General features: G+C 35.5%; 1 long non-coding RNA gene across 1 annotated transcript; it reads left to right on the top strand.

Annotated features, from left to right (window-relative positions):
- Window positions 1–17,406: 17,406 nt before the first annotated feature.
- LOC136358435 (uncharacterized) lies at window positions 17,407–19,569 on the top strand. Its single transcript, XR_010743097.1, has 2 exons — window positions 17,407–17,491; window positions 19,430–19,569. It is a non-coding gene; the product is annotated as an uncharacterized lncRNA (long non-coding RNA).
- The last annotated feature ends 259 nt before the right edge of the window (window positions 19,570–19,828 follow it).

Genomic DNA, 19,828 nt, shown 5'->3' with positions numbered 1-19,828 from the left:
TAATAATATCTGAAACATCTATATAATATCTGCATAGATATTATCCTTTTCTTGATTTTTAAAATTAGTTGACTTAAATCCATATGTGCTATCCAATGGTGTGTAACTTCATCAAAACCCATGCTTTTTTCAGCCAGCTGTGAACCAGTAGCATGAGGTGCAGATAAAAGTTAAATGTCAGTTTCTAGCTGTGTCTCATATTTGATTGTCACTGGTGATTCACTCAGCATCTGGGTGTTATAAGAATCATGAGAAATGTTGAAAGTGCGGGCAGGAGACTAAAATAGTTTTTTTATTTTGCATAGACTAAGTGGAGAAGGAATAGGTGAAAGAAGTGGAGAAGGTAAAGGGATATAAAAAAAGTCAAAGGATGCTATAAAAAAGAACAAGGAAATTAACTGAGGTTTGTTTGACATGGTCCAAGCAGTCATGTTGCCAGTGACCATTTGAGACATATGAAAAGTATTAGGAATTCCCTGGTGAGATAATCATAGTGTTGCTGCTTTGAACTTGTGTATCCTCAGGAACTGATGGATGACTGAGACAGTATCAGACGGACAGATCTGTTAATAAGGATGTCTGGATGGTCCATGAGGGCATTTGTTGCACTGTCTGGCAGAGTTGTATAAGCATCTGTGATTCTCTAAATATCTTGATTGTTTTCTCCAGGATGTGAACTGTGCCATTTCCTACAACAACTGAGCTACAAAGTACTGCTGCTAGGCAGCACCTTCAAATAACTTTAAATTGGAGACACAGAGGTAGCTAATCAAGAATGAGTAATCTGTGACATCTCTAATCTAGTCTTAGAAACATGCAGTGATGGAGCCTTCACAGCCATTCACATGATCTATTCTGATGCTTCAGAAATCAGTGTCAGTACTGTGCCATATTATCCTCTTAAAATTTTCTTCTTTAGGCTAAATTACCTACACTGATCCAAACACTCTTCATGTTCTCACTGTTTTTCTCTTTGCTGTCATAGTTTTGCTGTATTTTCCTAAAGAATCCAGTAACACAGCTGCAAAATTTCAGATGAGACTTCTAAGTGCTCTGGGAGAATTATTTCAGTTGTCTTGTTTTGCCATCTCTTCCAACTTCCTCAAACGAGTTTTGCCTTTTTCTCAATGGCTCAATGACATTTTTCACTTCTGTACAGTTTACAATTCACATCAATTATCAGGGTTTTTTTAGTGTTTTAAAAAATATTATTCATTAACCCATGCTGTGTTTTCATAGTTTGTTCTTCTTGTTCAATTTATACATAAAATCTTCTACCATAACTTTCTCCTGTCACCTATTGAATAAAAAAAATTCTATGTATTTTTTTCCTATTTAAATTTTAATTACTTTTCCCAGGAAGCTTATTGAACTCTTCAGCTCCATGTAATCTACAAATTATATATATATGTATCCATATTTATAGATGCATGTTTGTGTGTTTGCTGCTCTATTCCAATATCTTAATTTAAATGAAAGTACTGAACAAAATTCTATCCAGAATGTAGAGTCCTGTTCAGCATCCTTCTGCTTGAAAAAGAGCCATTGATTAATATTTATTTTGGTACAATTATTCGTCTGCTTGGTCACTCACCTTTCATCTCTGTTGTATTTCACTAAACTGCTTGGGAAAATGTTATCTCCCACTGCATTGAAAGTTGTGTGTAAGTTACGGTTTCTTCTTTAATCGCAAGTCATGCTCCTCCATGATAGAAGCAAACTATTTTGAAGAAAATGTTTCTCTGAAATCCATACTAATTGTCATTGTTTTCTTCCATATACTCACTTTTCTTCATTTAAAATACAGACACCATCTTGTCCCCTTCTGTCCTCTGGTAACTCTATTTCCTTTATGAGTTCACAGATATGTAATGGCTCTAAGAGTAATTTGAATAAATTTTTAGCTACTTAGAAAGAAGCTAATCAAGACTGAACAATTTAATAAAATCTGTATTTATTTCAAATTCATCCCGACAGGCTTTCCCAATGGTACAATAAGACTTTGTGCCTATGATACTGATACTAAATTGTACTGCTCCACTGAATTGTAAATGCTCCATTAAAGAAAATGAGAAAATGTCCTTAACACTTTGGCCCACCATCATCTGTAGTTAGTTCTCCATCCCTGCTGTACTAGTGTCCCTAAATTATCAACTTTTTGTATCTTAACACATTCTACTTCTCATGTTCTTTATTTTTTCTTTCAGGTCATATTTTAGTGTTTCTGACCTAGTGTCTATAAAAACTACTTTTTTGTTCAAGTCTCATAATCTACCCTAATTTCCACTTTTATAGAATTCCCTTTCTGTAGCTAAAGTCACAGTTCAGCCAGGGTCTCCATGCTTTTTTTGCACTGGGACAGCTTGTAACTGCTGTGTCATTTGTTTTCTTGAGAAAATGTCACCTCTTCTCTAAGGTTTTTTTCTTCTAAGTCTTCTAGAACTTCTCCCATGAGATCTTACACAAAAAAATTATGAATTCACTCTTCAAAAAAAACTAGTATGTTTTGTGTTCTTTATAACCTTCCTCTTAATCAGGCACTTTTCCAGTTCACAATCACCCTCACTGAAGCTGCATTCTGCTGTGACAGTTTTCCCTGTTGGTCACAGGAACAGCCCTCATAGCTGCTTTCTACATTTCTCTATCAAAGTATTTTGAGCACATCCCAAAAATTAGGCAGACATTTTGGTCTGCCATTTGCCTTTTTTTAATGCCCAGTCCTGTGCTTTAGATGATTCCTTTGAGGTATTCAGGAAAAAAACCCCTCAAACTAATCAACCAAAAGAAAAACTCATTCAAATGATGCTTTTGGAAAACTAGTCTGTGTATCTCTCCATTTGAATAGTGCTCTTTCTCCGTTTTTCACCCTGTAAGCAGGTTTAACTCTTAGCTTGCATCCTTCATATAAAGTGTTTGTGTCTTTAATATGTGAGTAAATCCTATATCTCATTCATTCCCTAGGCAGCCCTTCTTGGACAATCTATTTTTATTCCAAAAAACAGCTACATATGCCATTATCTGTTACACCGATTAAATCAGAGTTTTCCTCAGCTTCTTTATTCCCCATACTCCTTGCAGCGCTGCACAGACAGCTAAGATGTTTGGCAAATAAATTAAGGCTCTTGAGTGACATATTGCCCCAATCCAATCCACCAGATGCCATTATTACATAAGGTATGATCATACATAGCATGGGGGAATTGCAGCATTGCAGGCTGTGTATCTTCATAAGGGGAGGAAATGCTGCTGCTGTTATATTCAGGATATGCTGTTGCTTTTTAGGCTTTTTCTGTAAAGAAATTTCAACAGATTGACTTCTCTTTGTTGTCTTGGAATGGTAGCCCAGGAGGATGAGTGCATCTGAAGTAACATAGTGATTTGCTGGAATCAAGAATCTTGGGGTGATGCCTTGGGAAGTCTGACCTGAAAGAGACTGGACAGAGCTAGAGAATAAAGTAGGTATTTACTGAAAGGCCTCCAGGACCCACCTTGGGCAGGACAGGAGCCTGACCAGGGCTACACTCAGGGTGGACTAAGAATGATCATGGCTAACGAGTCACGAGTTTTACACTTTTTTTTATAAGTGTTGGTCCATTTGCATATTGGGGTTTAATTATCCAGTTGCAGCTTTAGGTCATGAGGTCTCATCCTTCTTGTTTTTCTCTTCAGTCCACCATTGTTTATGCCTTTAGGCCTGAAAGTTATCAGTGACCTGCACACAGGTGTCCTGTCTCTCTTCTGTAAGTGCCTCCTGTACTCAAGGTATTTGTTCTGGTGCAGTTCACCACTCAGTTTCTATTCAGTAACATACTTGCTCCTGTCCTGTATACTTCAGTAGGAGTCAAGCATGTGCTTAGAATTAATCAGAGACATCTGACTGAATAAAGAGGATTTGTAGCCTTGTTTCAGTCATGTGCTATTCAGAAACCTTTCTGGGTTAAATTATTCCTTTTGTTTTTCAAAGTTTCTCCATTGACTCTTTCTGTGAGGGGAACAGCCTGTTTCACAGCCTGCACACTGTGACCTGTTTTTCCTAAAGCTGTACAAGATTTCTGATTTCTTCGCCAGGCTACAGCATGCTTACCTACAGTGATCAGAAGCTTGTGATACACAGGACACTTGTGAAGCACAGAGTGCTTGACTCAATAGCATGTACTCACTCTCCCATACTGGTCCCTCTCTCTGGTTACTGCTTTCTATAATAATACCCATATACAATATCCATAAACTACCAGCTAATCAAGTGCATATGTACCTTACCATTTTGAGGGATATATTTTTTGGCTTTTATTGCTTGCTGTACAGATAATCAAAACTGACCTGTTTAGATGGTGACTAAACCACTACAAATCTTCACCTATTTGGAAACAACAAAACCAAAAGTGCACTTGTTCCAAACTTACTCTCCAACAGAAATTAATTGCCATAGAAACATGTGGGCAATGTGGATTAAGAGTATATTTTTATTTAACCTACAGATTGATTGAATCCCCTAAGTCAAGAATTTTAATCAGAGCTGGAAATTAACATAGTTATGTGATTTTGTAAATTTTTATCTCCATGAGATAGTAGTTAGACAAAATGGAACAACTTTTTTCAAAATCACAATTTTGCAATTCTGTTTATTAAGTCCAGTGTAAGGAAAAGATACTGCAATGGAATTAATTCTTTTTTAAGTAAAAAGCCACAATGCTTCAGCTAGGTTTCTTATTGTAAAGCATGAGGCACAGCTAGGTATTCAGTGCTGTGTCAGTAAAAATAAAGAAACCAATGAAAATGATCTCCAACACATGGGAATGTTTTTGATGTTTGTTTCTTTGTTTTTAGTTTTGCTCTTGAGAGACTGATGCTGTACTACAAAATACAAAATTTAAATTCAGTAATATCCAAGCATGTGGAGGTTTTCCAACTGTGAAAAAATGCAATAAGCACTATCTGTTCATGGGTTTGCCTTATTTTAATTAAGAATTCTCAATGCTATTCTTTCAGATGGCCACAGGTAGCTGAAACTGTATTGCAAATGCATTATGATATACACTCTTCCTCACTTTGTCTTCAGTGACAAGTTATTTGGTCAATGTGAACAGGTGGTGGCTGGAGAATTGATAAGGACTTGATGCTCATCCAGGACTGGATGACTTCTTTAGCACTACTGCTCAAAGTGACAGGAGGAAATAACAGGAGGAAACTAAGAGCTGGTTTGTATTCGGAAGCACATCAGAGCACGCTGTCTTTTCATGCGCAATGGTTAAACTCATTCAATAAATTTTATTGCATTTGAAATGCTGAAGGAACTCAGAGAACAAATTTATAATTTTCTAGGTTGGATTTAAATCCTAGAAATAAGATTGAATGTTTTAGTAAAAATATGCTTCTTCATCTATACATCAATTTACCAGTTTAATTGATCATAATTTCATCATCCTTGAAAGATGACTGAGAAATTAAGGTGTGGTCTCAGATTATTAATTTCACTGCAGCAACTTTAACAGAATATTCCAGGTAACTGAATATCACAAAATATGCTGAGTAGGAAGGGACTCACGAGGATCATTAACTCCATTCATGTCATATCCCTGAGAAAGTCTGGGTCACTATTTAATGTATCACATCAAATTGCTGAATACACAATGCATTGTCTTTATTTTTAATAGAACTTCTAACATCAAAAGAGGTAATGACCAGTGTAAGATAAATTGCTACTGTGCACGCTGAACAAAAATACTGATGGTGTTAAGTCTCTTCTCTACGCTCTGTGTCACAGGTGTAATTGCTGTTCAGGCTGACGAGAATGACATCCAAACTCTTCCTCTTAGTTTGCAGAACACATTTTCCTTAGAAGCCAGATTTTTATACCTGTCCTCTTTGTGGGATCCAACGGAAGTCCATCTTTTCAGCAGTAGTGTTACAAGCGGCAAATTTTAGGTTATATACTTTTATGTATTTTTGTAAATAATGATTTCCAGAGTTTAAAAAAGCTTTCAAATTGGGAATTGAAGGATGGTGACAGACTTGCTGGTCATGTTTTAAACTCCTAGTATATTTGTAAATATTTGCATTATTTTCAGAAAGCTATTATTCCTCCTCATACAGTTGTCAAAATCACAAAACCTATTTTGTCTTCAAAGTGCACATAAAATGGCATAAAATTTTGACTTGTGACTCTAGGGGCTCAGCAAATGATATTTATGATAGATATTTATGTCTGTACAAACTACTCTTAGCATTGCTTTTACAGCCTGAATAAAACTTCCACTCAATCCTCTTAGATTGTTTTAACATCTTGGGATGCACTGGACACTGCAAGTCCATTTTTCATCAGTAATTTAGCTCAGGTACCAGAATGTTCCACTTAATCACAGTAATAGTTTGTTTTTGCTGAATAATGTTACTGCCTCGTACTTTGTCACAGTTTGCTTCAGTTGATGAAAAATGGCTTGAATCCTGCACGTCTGGGTGAGCACAGAAAGAAATTTACTGCAATATGTATAATAAATTGAAACAAAACCCATTAAACTTCTTTTGTCTTGGAGGTTAAATACATGTTTAAGACTGAGAAAACATCATAGTTGTTAAGCTATGTTGTGTTCCACTTAATAAACGAAAGAAAAAATATAAGCCCATGCTTTTAGTTTTAAACTCACAGCTTTTTGATATATTGAATAGGCCAAGAGAAATGAAAAATTAAAAATAGTAAAAGTTATTTTGGTGTGTGAAATGGCTAATATATCATTCAAACTAAGAGAGTTCCTCTATTTAAATACTCTGTATTATATGTATTCATAATATCATAGAACATTCGATAGAAAAGGAGCTTTGGAGTTTCAACTACTCTTTTTCTCTAGTTGCAAGGCATTGGCATTACCTTTTGTTTCTGGTGGTTGTTTGCCTAACCTGCTTTTAAAGATTTGCAGTGCTTATTACTCTACATGACCCATTACTGCTTTGCTCAAATATTCTATCACTGGCACAATGAGAAGGTTTTTTCTTGTGTTTTTCTTTGCTACTTCAGGCTACATTCACACTGCACAGTGAAAACAGATAATTTTCTTCCTGTTTGCAGCAAGTATTTATTTTTACTGTATTTTGCATTCACTCAAGGAGTCTCCTCTTGCTTAGTTTTACCTGCTCCTTGCTTCAGCCATTGTCCCTAGGTCATGTTTAGAAGCTCCAGATCATTCTTGTTGCTCTATTCGGGCACTCTCCAAATGGTGAATGCTTTTAAAGTGCAGAGCATTGTTCTCAAGCCGAGACCTTACCATATTAAACCAAGTGAAAGGGTATTGCTTCATGAAATTGTAAATTGCACTTCTCTTTGCACTCTGAAATGATATTTACCTTTCTTGCTAGGTCATTATTGATGTGTTTAACTTGTGGTCTGGAATTACCAAGATCCTTTGCCTTAGCAATGTTTGCTTCCTAATTTACTTTTCTTTTATTTTGTATTTTATTCAGTTGCTGACTGTACCTGCAAAGATACTTTATTTGCACTTAGCAAATAGCATAGTATTTAGGTTACTTTTTCACTTTCTTATGAGCATATTACCTTCTAATATATCTCTCATGTTTTCAAAAATTATGTCATCTGCTAAATCAATAAGCATATTATTTATTCTTTAGGGTGTTAATGAAAATGTTAACGATTCTGGAGTGAACAGAACACCTGTACAAACTCAATTGATCTGTACTTCAATTTTTCTAAAGAATTATATATGATCCCCTTTCAACCTAACAATGAAATCTGTATCCTTTCTGTAGTTATGGAATCTAGTGCATCATCCTAGCTTGATACTGGAATAATAAGGATTGGCTAAAGCTATAAAAGGTAAAATATACTACATTCTTTTTACTCCTTCCGCAAAGGCAGTTTTTCTATCGACAAAAAAAATCATCAGGTTTATCTGAAGCAATTTCTTTTTGACATCCCTCTTGATTTTTAGTCTTCCACTTTATTTTGGTTAGTGACAGTCATTCTCTTTCATTATTTGTATCTTTCTCTGAGTTTAAGTAAATTGACTTATTTGTAGTGCTTGTCTCCTTTTGTTCTAACTTTATTTTTTTTTTAATTGCAAAGTCCCCTTTGTTATATGCTTGCTACCTCACCTTTCTTCCATTATGTTGATGGTAACTTTGAACAGCTCTGAGATTTGTTCACTTCTCCTTTAATTTTTCTGATATTGCACCTAGCAAAGCTGAAACATTTCACTTCCATCTGAAATCTCCAACCATGTTTATTTACCCTAAGCCAAAAAATTCTCTTTAGGAACTGTCCAAAGTTTATTTTAAAGATTCCATTTTCCATGACACATTTTTATAGATTTTATTCTGTGTTAAGTAGCCTTTTTCTTAGCATGTATACCTATATCTTGATATCCTAAATACCATCTGTGAGGTGTGCATCAATTTGTTCCTTGCCCTATTTGACTTTTCTCTGTATGCATAGAGCATTTGTCTGTAAGTTTTATGTAACAACTTGACTTTCCACTTCCTATATTCTTCCTTGAGGTTGAAAACATGGAAAATCTCTACAAGCACAACTAAAAGTTCTCCTTCATATGTAATTTCTGTAGGGGATCCTTCAGGTTATTAAGAAAAAATCTCACATTTATATAGCCTTGTAGTTGTGGCAAAACTTATGCCTTTCTCATGCATTCTCATTACTCTTGCAATTCTTACACTTTGTAATTGAGTGGAGACCTTTTCATATCATGTATTACTTTCCTTATTGACTTCTCCATCTCCTGTGGAGAAGTGATGATCTTTTGTGTTACACTGTGTGAATAATCTCATGAAGCTGCTGCTATGCCAGTCAGATAAAATTTTTAGAATCTGATATTTTCTAGTCTTTCCCTCTCATTCGCCTTCTATTTATTTTTCATATGTTTGCAAAGTGATATGATCTTTAGCAGACTAGCACACTATACATTTGATTCTGCCATGAAACTTTTATAATTAATCTAAGATCTTAACTCTACTTTTAATAATCTGTGCTGGATCTACATGATCATAATATCTCTGTGAAATGCAGCATGCAGAATTTAGGCCTGTTAGCCCAGTCAATATAATGAAATTTCTGTGGTACTCTGGTATGAAATTCTTTGCATAACTTGTCAGAAAGTGACCTTGACTCAGAGTGAGCCCTCCTAACTATGTTAATTGTCTTCTTGTGGCTCAGGTTTGGATTTCAGCCATTTAAATGTAGAATCAGCCTGAAATGTCAATAAGTAAACAGGCAGGATAACAAGCACCAGTTAGCCTAACTTCTTAGTAAATGTAAGTAAAACATAGGTCAGAATGTATTTCCTGGCAAGTGCTCACAGAAGAAGCCTCTTTAAAAAAGTCCTTGAATACAAAAATCCTGTGCTCATTGTGAATCAAAACTAATTAGTTTTACAACTTCCAGTTTGATTAAGAACAATGTCATTTGTTCCCAGGAGCTTCGGTAATAATTTTTTTCTTTCTCTCTATGCCTAACAATGTTAATGTAGCATTTATTGTTTCTTAATTTTGCTCTCATCTTTACAACACTGACTAATCATCCAAATTCTATCTGCTACTGTGCCAGAGCCTCCTGGGTAATAACAGTGCCAATGCTTGGTGAGTGGCTGCCAGATAAAGCTCATGTTGGTTCAGGAGAAGCTGTGCCAACTGTAATGCAAAAAGTAATGAGTAAAGACAGCAAAAGAATATAAAAATTGCATTAAATTTTGGTTATTGAAACTGGTCATGTTCAAGTAAATAAAGTGATTCAAGGGGCAATGCATACTAATTTTATTTGCAATTAAATGAGACAGGAACTAAAAGACTGTTATTTTTCTATATATTAAGCACTCTGTTGGATGATTAAGTCTTTTCTACATATAGCAAGTTATCTATTTGTAAGAGATGACTTGGTAACAAAAACTCATTTCTGACAGAAAGAAAAAATATATAATTTAAAAATAAGACAAAGTCAATAAATAAAGAAGTGGAGATGAAATTGCAGTGTCTGAATGCTCTTTTTGAAGAGTGTCATGGTTAATCAGAAAGAACTGTAGTTCAGGGAGAAGATTAGAGTACCAGTATGTATTATGATATTTTATCAGTTGAATTTTTTAATCATTTGACTTTAAAATCAAGTAAAGATTCTGCACTGGTATGAATCAGATCTACATCTATCTTTTTGAGTGTGGAAAAGTTCCAGAGAAAAAGTTCCATCTGATTGAACTTTCACATGCTTTTCTGGAAAGGGATGATAGGGTTTTTTTCATCAGCCTATGTGCTAAGTATTATAAATTTAAATATTGTAAATATTTGTTACGAATTTAGGTCTCCTAATCCTACTTTTCTTCAGATTAGCCACACTGACATGTATATTATGTTGGCCAGACCAATAAAATGCAGTGAGCCATGTGACAATAATCACAAATGTCCATCATTAGCTGCTTTATTACTGTACTGAAGCATTTGACTTGTTTGCCTGCAAGGATAAAATCTTGTCTAGGCTTAACAGAGGTTTTATTTAAATGCCTCTGGGGTCAAGTGTGTGTCATGATAAAGTTCAGCAGCTCTATGAAGTCATCTATTTTCCATCAATCAGTTTGACAGCACTCAGCTCCCTCCACTAACACTTCTCCCTTACAGTCTCTGCACATCCATTATTAAATGTTCTCTTTACTTTCCTCTCTCCTGTTGATAACTTTACCTATCTTTTCAAATCGTGCTAAAAGTGCAGGATGAAGGGTGCTACCACATTTGTCTGTAATCTCTTTTGCTTGCAGGTTTTGTTATTACAATTGCGGAAACTTCCATAGGTCATGTACCTGTAATACCAGTGAATACTACTGTCCTTGTGTGGCACATCCCTTGTACCATCTAGGCCAGCATAAGGATGGCAAAAGGGACCCTCAGGGGGCACCCCCACTTAGTGAAGGCCCCCTTTGTGCGTGTGCTCATGCCCATGACACATCCTCCATTTATGCTTGTACAAAAATGTCTTTATAGCCCTTGGGACTAAGGTACAAACTGAAGTGAACATAGGAATATCTCCTATCCTCCTCATTAAAGGCAGTTTTCACAGTGGTGAGAGGTTACCAGCTGGAGCCCCTAAAATCAATATTAAATCTATTTATAAATATATTTTCAAATTATCTTGAAAGGCAAAAGAAGGTTTGCATGACCTCATTTGTAGATAATATAGCATTTTTTCAGATAGTCCATCTGAATAATGAAGAGAGATATAAGATAATGAAGAGAGGTATAAGTTTCTTAAATCTCTGTCTGATAAAATAGGAGGTGAAGTGCAATGCAGAGATGATAAAACAATCCTGTAGTAGCTTATCTGTCTATCTGTGAATATACACACACATTACATCCAAAGCATGGGATCCCAATTTCACAAATTTTGTAATCAGTGTTCTGTTCTAGCATTGTGGCTATGAGGAAAAATATCAAACTTTTCTAATTTTTAAGTCAATAATAACTTTCCAAATAACCAAATCCTTTGAGAGAATGATTATAGCTTTTAATTATTAAAATATTAAAAAGTAAGATTTTATTGTTTTGGCAAGACCATAATTAGTTATTTTGACAAAAAAGGCTGGACTTCATTTTTCTTGGCCTTACAGACAGAGTAAAACTGATGCTATATAATTTACTGCTAAGAAATACTGACATAATGTTATAAATCTCTTTATATTGATTCTTTTTTGTAAACTTTCAGGTCTCTGAATGTTGCATTTCTTCTCTTGCTCTATGCTATTTGAACCGATGGAAATATTTTATTCAGATGAAAATCAACAAAGATCCTGTGTATTTCTCCTCTCTGCTGCATTCTCTTGAAGACAAAGCTACTAAAATCACTGAGTTTGGACACTGTCTCAGTTCAGGCCAACTGAAATTAAGTTGTTTACATTTAGCAGAACCAGAATGGACTAGAACTGAAGTTCAGTTTCAGTTAATTGCCTACAGCTCTGCTATCTACTTTGGATCACACTCTCTCAAGGAAACTACTGAATATGCTTCTTAAAGTAGATAAGGTCTATGTTATGTAAGGCATCATGCCATAATGTGTTTTTAAAGTAATTTAAATGGTTACGCCCATTGCACTGAACAAGATGTAGCTGTTGAAGCCACCCAAGTGCTCTCTGCTCTCCACAACGCCTAGAGGTGCCAGATGGAAAGCTGAGTATCAGGAACTTGGTGCTGCAGCTCTGACATAAATCCCAATGGAATGTGTCCTTGCTGCTCTTAGCATATAGTTTCTTACTGCCTTTGTTTTACAGTGCAGGATAAAGATTACTCTGCCAACAAGCAAATGTGTCTGAGTGATTTAGGATGAAATCTTCTGTTTCTATTAGAGCACATAAGACAGGGTCTCCAGAGTGGGGTGAACTGGAACTTGACAATTTGCTACTGTATATCATTAAATTATATTTTGCTGATTAATCCTCCTGTCTGTCAGTATAGAATATCTTCTCATTTTAATCTAATTGTGTGTTAATAAGGCAAGAAGATTTTTGTAATATCGTTTATGTCACTTCAATAATTTGTATTCAACAGTAGAATTTTTCCCTATTCTTCTACCAAAATTTAGCATTTGTTGGTCCCAGTCTTCCATTTGTTCTCAGACTGTTGCACTTTCTTTTTTCTATGGGAACCTTTTTCATTCATTAAATGTACTGTGTGCTGTGTTGTGCTGTTTCTTTAAAACTTCAGTAACACTCAGAGGAATCATGAGATGAAAAGAGGAAAAAAGTTATAGAGATACAGGGAGAAGGGTAAATAGATAGCAGCTTTCTGAAACATTTTCTTTATTCATAGAAGTATTTCGTCTACAAGAATGAAAATAATTTCTTGCTGTGGTTCTATGTTTTACTTTCTGCTATTTCAGTCCATAATACTTACTGATTAAGCACCTCTTAGAAGGTAGGAAATAGGCATTGGAAAATGAGCTGGGTAAGTCAGAGGACCACTGTTACAGATTTATAGTACCTATGGTACCTTGTCAGAGGGAGTGAAAAGCTGTAAGCTCATTTTTATTCAATCTCAGTAATTCAGAAAATTATTAATATTAAAAAAATTCAAATACAGGACGGAATGGAATTTTAATTTAAATTATCGCAGATGCAGATTCTCAAATGAATGGTTCCTATCCAATTAGGTGCCAGGAAGCAAAAAATCTCACTGCAAAGCTCTGTGGTGAATCAGTGTAAGACCATGGCCAGAAGTACCTCTGATAATCTTGAATACAATGATTAATGCACAACTCAAGAGGTGACATTTTATGTCAAAAGATAAGAGCCATTTTAGTATATTGGTGCCTTTTTGACTCAAATGATGGTGATTGATTCCATTCTCTTGGAATGCTTCCAGCTATCACAAGTGGGTACCTAGTTCTTTCAGGAGAAATGCTGAAATACATCTAAATAAAGTATCCAGCTGAAAAAAGGAAACCTCTATTTCAGATGGGACATAATGTCTTTAAAGAAAAAGATACTATGTCCCATAAAGAAAAAAAAAATCATCTTGACCACTGATTTCTTGTTTCAGAAATGTTATAATGGCTTTCATTAACATTGCATTGCAGTACTTTACAAACCTGAACTCTAACCATCTGAGGGGCTAGAAGTATGTAAAAGAACTGGGCCATGTGTATGCAATGTAGAATGCAGAAAAGCAGAAATTCGAAAGTAAAAAATAAAGGTTGCCATAACTGCAAATAAATGAAAATAAGTGGTTGTTGTGTCCCTGCTGAATTCACATGTGAAAATTACCTTTGTAAGGAGATGTCCTGCCCAGACGAAATGCAGATGATGTTATAATTTAAAAAACTTACAAAAAAAGTGCACAATGCCAGTTCGTAATCTTGCTAATCAGGACACTATGATTACTACAGCCCTAGAAGCTGCAGCATAACCTCTAAGAGAAAGAATGAAGGATGTTGATGAGATTCATAATGAGCATTGCATAAGACTGGCTGTGCAAATAAATTTTCATATTTTAAATGTCCTAAAGGTGATGGATGAATGCATGTATGCTGTTCTGTTACCAGAACTCACAGCCAGCAGGCATTTCTATGGCATTAGTCAAGGAGCCATACAAAGTGGACAAAGAAGGAGGTCTAAGAGATTTAAGTTTGATGGTGAAATGCAGTTTCCTTGGGTTTGACCAGAGGCAGCTAAACTTGGCAGAATTCAAACTTCTAAGACAAAAAAGATTATGAGCTTTCTAGAGACAAAGATTAGTTGAATAATGAGCTGAGCTCCCTGTATACGGTTCCATCACTTACCAATTCTATGTATGTTGTATAAACCCATGTCTTCTACATTTCAGTATTTGTGTTAGGAGATTGTTCTGTGTAGACTGGAGGATGTAAGGAGAATGATTTACTTCAATATGCTGCAAAATGATGATGTTGTCCACAAGTATTTGCCTATCCATGTCTTTCTTGTACAACATAAGCTAAAAAGTACATACCTTAAAATATAATGGGAAAAAATTGGTGTATGAAGTATAAGAATTGTTCATGTATTTATCTGTACATTTTAAGAAATGGTGTTATAGACGCAAATAACAACATAAACACATACAACAGATACCAACACGCACACATATAAAAATATAACCTGTTGTACGTCCAGTTCCTCTAGTTCTCTGTGTCTTGTAATTGCATCAAGTGTGGAAAATATGTTCCTCTTCAAGTGAACAGTTGGTGTAGCTTATAAACAGAGAGACTCAACAGAAAGGGACTCAGCTGTGGAAATGTGTGGAAATCTCTAAGGCCTTACAGTATGACACAGTGCCCCTGTTACAAGGGTTTTTCTTCAAAACTGTGTTCTGAAAAGAAAATTACTCCCTAGTCATTTAAGCAGCTAGATCTTGGGCTGAAAAGAAACGAAATAAGATTTATGACATTTTTTATGACACACTTTATTAATGTTGTCATCCAATTCCCACTCTGTTTCTCAGACTATTTCTTTGTGTCTCCCAAACATTAGGTCATAAAGGATTTGCTAAATGAGGCAAAAAGTCTCTGGTCACTTCCATGAGGGATATTTTCATTTTGTCTTCCTTCCTTCTTCTACACATTCCAGACGAGCATCAAATTGGTTTTGCCACAGGGAAAACAACTTACCTCAGTGACAGAGAACATCAGGAAGGAGGAGAAATATATCCTAAGCACAATCCTATGAATTCTTTTGGGGAGCAGGCAGGTCAACATGCCTGCTGAAATACAAGGTGGGAGAAAATGTGTTGAAAAAGTACCAAGAAACAGTAAATGTTTCCACATTTCCTAAAATCTGAGTGTGGGGTCATGCTTTAAAAAGGAGACAGAGAAGAAGAATAGTGACATATCAATAAATAGTGTTGAGGATTTCCCTGGGGCTGTTCTAGCACTGAGTGCTATTAACTTGGCCCCATTTCCTGTGATGAAGTTTGGCTGGTAGAGTAATTTTCAAACTCCATCACATGCGTAAGTATGTGTTCTGCTGGGTTTTGTATGGACTGTACAGACCACAGAGGACCTTCATATACCTAGGGTATTGAGCTGGGGAGATATCAGCAGTATGATTTCAAGAGCCAAGACATGAGGTCTGACTGAATCAGCTGTGCAGTATTTGCTGGATTTAGGATGATGGAAGATTCAGCAAGCACTGGTTATGTACTGATACTCTTGATTCCCTCTCATGATCTCATCATGCCCTGACTCAAATCTCTAACTCACTGGCCTCATGGCATGTCCTAAGATTACACAGAGAGGGGACAGGGAACTGTTTTAGCTCTTAAATGTTAAAACATGTAACTTCTCCAGTTTACATGATGGTATATGACTAATCACTAGCACTCAGAATATGGAAACCTTCCATTCCCCATCAATCTAGTCTTTTCTGCCTTGCTGTGGTGGTGCTTGGTTCATCCTGCAGCTATATGTGAGCCATTTATTATTTACCTGCAATGTATTCCATTTCAGAACCTGGGTATTCACTAGCCACTTCCTTTTTAATTCTGCTCCTTTTCTGAATTAAGTTGAAGCTTAGCCTCATTCTTCCTATTGGATTAAGACTTTTACAGTAACAACCTCCCAGCTGATCGGCAATACCACTGGAGACAGCTAGCTGCCTTTTATATCCGTCATTTCTCATTCTTCACCTGAACGCAGTAATGGCAAAAAGATTTTCCTTGTGTCATACTTTTTCTGACTATTTTTTCCACACCATTTCCACTTATATGCACTGCCACAAATTTTTGCTTAGTGACTGCGGGCTCAGAAGTTACTGGCTCAGCTTTTTGTTGAATGACATTTCAGTTGCTGAATTGCACATTATGGGCGCTGATGAGTTATTTCATTAATGTCAAACAGGTCATGACTTAAACATTTTCTAAAATCATTCTGTAAAGTAGTTTTTAATCAGATGTGTTTTTTCTAGAAGGCAGTAGATATCCTGAATTCCCAAAAATTGCTGTCTATTAAATGCCAACATAGACTTCCAGCTGAATACTGTCAACTGTGACACTCATCCAGGAAAGTGCTTCATGTCACTTCATAAAGTGAATATATCTTCCTGGTAGGTACAGTTTCTTCAGCCCTATCTGTAACTTAGTGCCCTTTGATGCCCATGTTACCATTCAAGATGTGTTTTTTCAAGTAGGAAATGAAGGTTATCAGTGCATTTAATCTAAACTTCAGAAAATATCTTCCCAAACATTCTATGTTTTACTGTGTTTATTTCCCTCTCTTCTCCAAATAGCATTTTTTCAATACACAAGGTGTTGGCAACCCTGATTTTCACAATCAATTTAAGATCTCAATACTACTTAATGCTTTAATTTTTTATCATTCCTGCTACATTCTTTTTAACTTACTATATAAAATTTAAAATATTGTTCAAGTAATTGCAGAAGCTAGAGCAAAGCAGAAATTAAGTTTTTTCTAAGGTAAATAAACCTGACCAAAATTCATCTACCAATAGGTATGTGCATGAAGTATATTAGGTTTCAGAAGAGCCCAGTCAATACTGGGGGAATATTCAGTTTCCCCATGAGAAATACTAGGCAAAGATGATTTTATTAAAAGTTTGTGAAGAAGAGGCTGTTTCACATTCCAGCAGTAGTGTAGACTTCTGAGTGTTTAAATTCTCAGCTGCTGATGCTAAAAATTCAAGGGAAGATAAATATTACAGCGGAAAAATCTCCTTCCTAATTGAGGATATTTTGTGGTTTGAAACATCATAGTGCTTGGAATGTTTTGCTAAGTTGTCATTATTTAGCCAGAATCCAACCCGAAATACCAGCTGTGCAAACTTATTAACACATCCTTTAGTTTATGGTGACTCATTACACAGGGGCAACATATGAACAATTAGCCTTGCCATTCTGTTCAGTTTAATTATGTGAGATTTGATAAGACTGGTTGTTGTTGCAAATGAGAACACAGGGACAGCAGGAATCTAAAACCATGAGAGAAATGCATGCATATTCATATAACTTCTACATATGATTTTGCTGAATGGTAAGAACATTTCCATAAGTGTTTTGCATATGTATTGCCTACTCTACCTAACTGACAGTGTAATTTATGGGAGCCATTGGATTGCAATGTGCAGCATGCACCTTTGTGTTAAACTTGCATTAAAAAATATCTTAAATTGTGGATTGTCAGGGTAACCACAAGAGATACAACCATTTCTTTTCAAGAGATGACTAAGAGAGTAGGCAAGCTATGCCTACAATGTCAGTCAGACTAATTACAAGAATTCACTGCAGGGTTTACCATGACAGGGTAGAACAATTAAGCCTGCGATCATGCTTTCAGAAACAGATCATTCCTACAAACTTCAGTTGAAGACAAAAATTTCTTTGTTCTACCTGATCAGTTCAGCAGTCATATGCAAAGACCCTGAAAATGAAATGTTGGGAGGGCTTAGCTCTTCCTGAAGAGAACTGTCAGCACTACTGTTTACTTCTGAATCTTTAGTCAACATTTTCACCAAATCACCCAAGGATACTTTTTGTCCAGGTAACTTTCAACTCCTGGCCAGTTAAATGAGAATTTAATGGGCTTTTATGTCATGTTGCTAAGGGTTAGGAGGAATCAGGCTTCATTCTTTTACTGCCTAGAACTCTTAAAAATAATTCACATATCCAAGATAGCAGTATTTTGTCCTCTATTTTTACATGTACTATGCTCTGTATTGACAGTAAGATGATGGAGAATTATGTCCTTCAGTTCTAATATATAGGTAATTTAATGGTATGTAGGTAACTTTTACCGCAGACCTTTTATTTAAACACAAGTAAGTATTCAGATGAAATTTCTATCAGTTTAAAATAATAAATTAATAGAAATAGAATTCTATTTTTATGATATTTTTCTGGGCATCAGGAGACTGAAATTCATGGCCCCATTCATTCCAAGAATGAATAAATTCCTCTGGGATACCTTTGGGTACCCTATAGCTTTTGAACAATTCAAAATTTCTTTTGAATGACTTTAAGGAGTGTCTATTAGTCTATTAGTGCATGGATGACTAATCAGACAATAAATCATAAAGAAGTGAGTTTTTCAACATGTCTTCTCCTCTATGCCTCAAATAGAGTCGCAAAATTGGGTAAAGATCAAATATAATGTTCCAATATACAGAGATAAAACAAAAAATCTGAGCAATGTTTTGTAATGAAAATCTTTACATCTGCTTCAGATCACATAATTACTTTTGCTCACTGCATTCCTTTCTCTCTATGCGTCATCCTATTGTTGCACTTTGCAAAAGCTTGTTCTCGGCTAGGGTGTACATTGCTATATAATTCCTTTATCCATACTAAGTCAGTGTGTTCCCTTAATTATATCTGGTCCTATATCACTGCAGCTAAAGTGGAACTGTTAAATGTAGGACAGTTCTAAGTCTTCAAGCCTAAGGAAATCTTTATATTGGATTCTATAACTTACTACTCTACAAACTTTGCACTGCACTGGTGGAATAATCCAATTAAAGTGTTCTGTCACCTCCTTAAAATCCAGCATAAGCAGAAGTCTGTATCCATTTTAGCTCAAAATTCAAGAAATGGTTGCTGTGATACTTGAGGCAACATATTTCGTAAGAAGGCTTATGTAAATCTGACAGCCTTCTAGACATCCTTTCATTTAGGGTCAACTAAATCCCATTAAATTGCTAATCAGACAGTCTAAGTAGTTGTGATAAAATTCCTGTGCTGATGCAAAAGAAACTACAGTCACAGAGATATCTGAAACAAAGTCAAAGCTAGTTAGTGAGCAAGAGGGTTTCCATTGAAATAAAATGAAAAGCTAAAGCATTCCATTAAAAATGGCACCATGATGCACATAGAGAAAAAGAACATTTCATAGACAGTCTAATTTTGCCATCTCCTAACTTCTGTGATACTGGTAGCAATTAATCTTCAAACAAATGTTTGTCTGTTTATTTCCTAGGTCTGCAAGCAGCCATCTGTTTCCTGTTCAGAGCAAAGACAGTATGAAAGTACTTCCTAAAATATACAAGATACAAGGACATGGATTACTTATATTGGTATAACACAAGCAAACAAACAAAAAATTGAAAAAAAGAAAAAGCGCTAAAGGGTCAATTAATATTCATTTGCAAGGAGTTTATTTGTAAAGATAAGTTAGAATGCCAAGTGCTAACTTGTTGGGTGCTGAAGAGATTTGGAATAGCCATAAAAACAAATAGGGGACAACCAGTTAGACATGGCATAATTATTTCCACAAGATTTGGAAGTGCCTATTGCTAACATATTTAATAGTGTATTTGTCAGATATTTATGAGTACTTGTGAAAATTTCTTTCATTTCAGATACAAATGTGTTGTTA

Source organism: Sylvia atricapilla, chromosome 3 (genome assembly GCF_009819655.1).
Source record: "Sylvia atricapilla isolate bSylAtr1 chromosome 3, bSylAtr1.pri, whole genome shotgun sequence".
Lineage (NCBI taxonomy): Eukaryota > Metazoa > Chordata > Aves > Passeriformes > Sylviidae > Sylvia > Sylvia atricapilla.
Note: the sequence above shows the minus strand (reverse complement) of the source record. Positions and strands in the feature narration are given on the sequence as shown.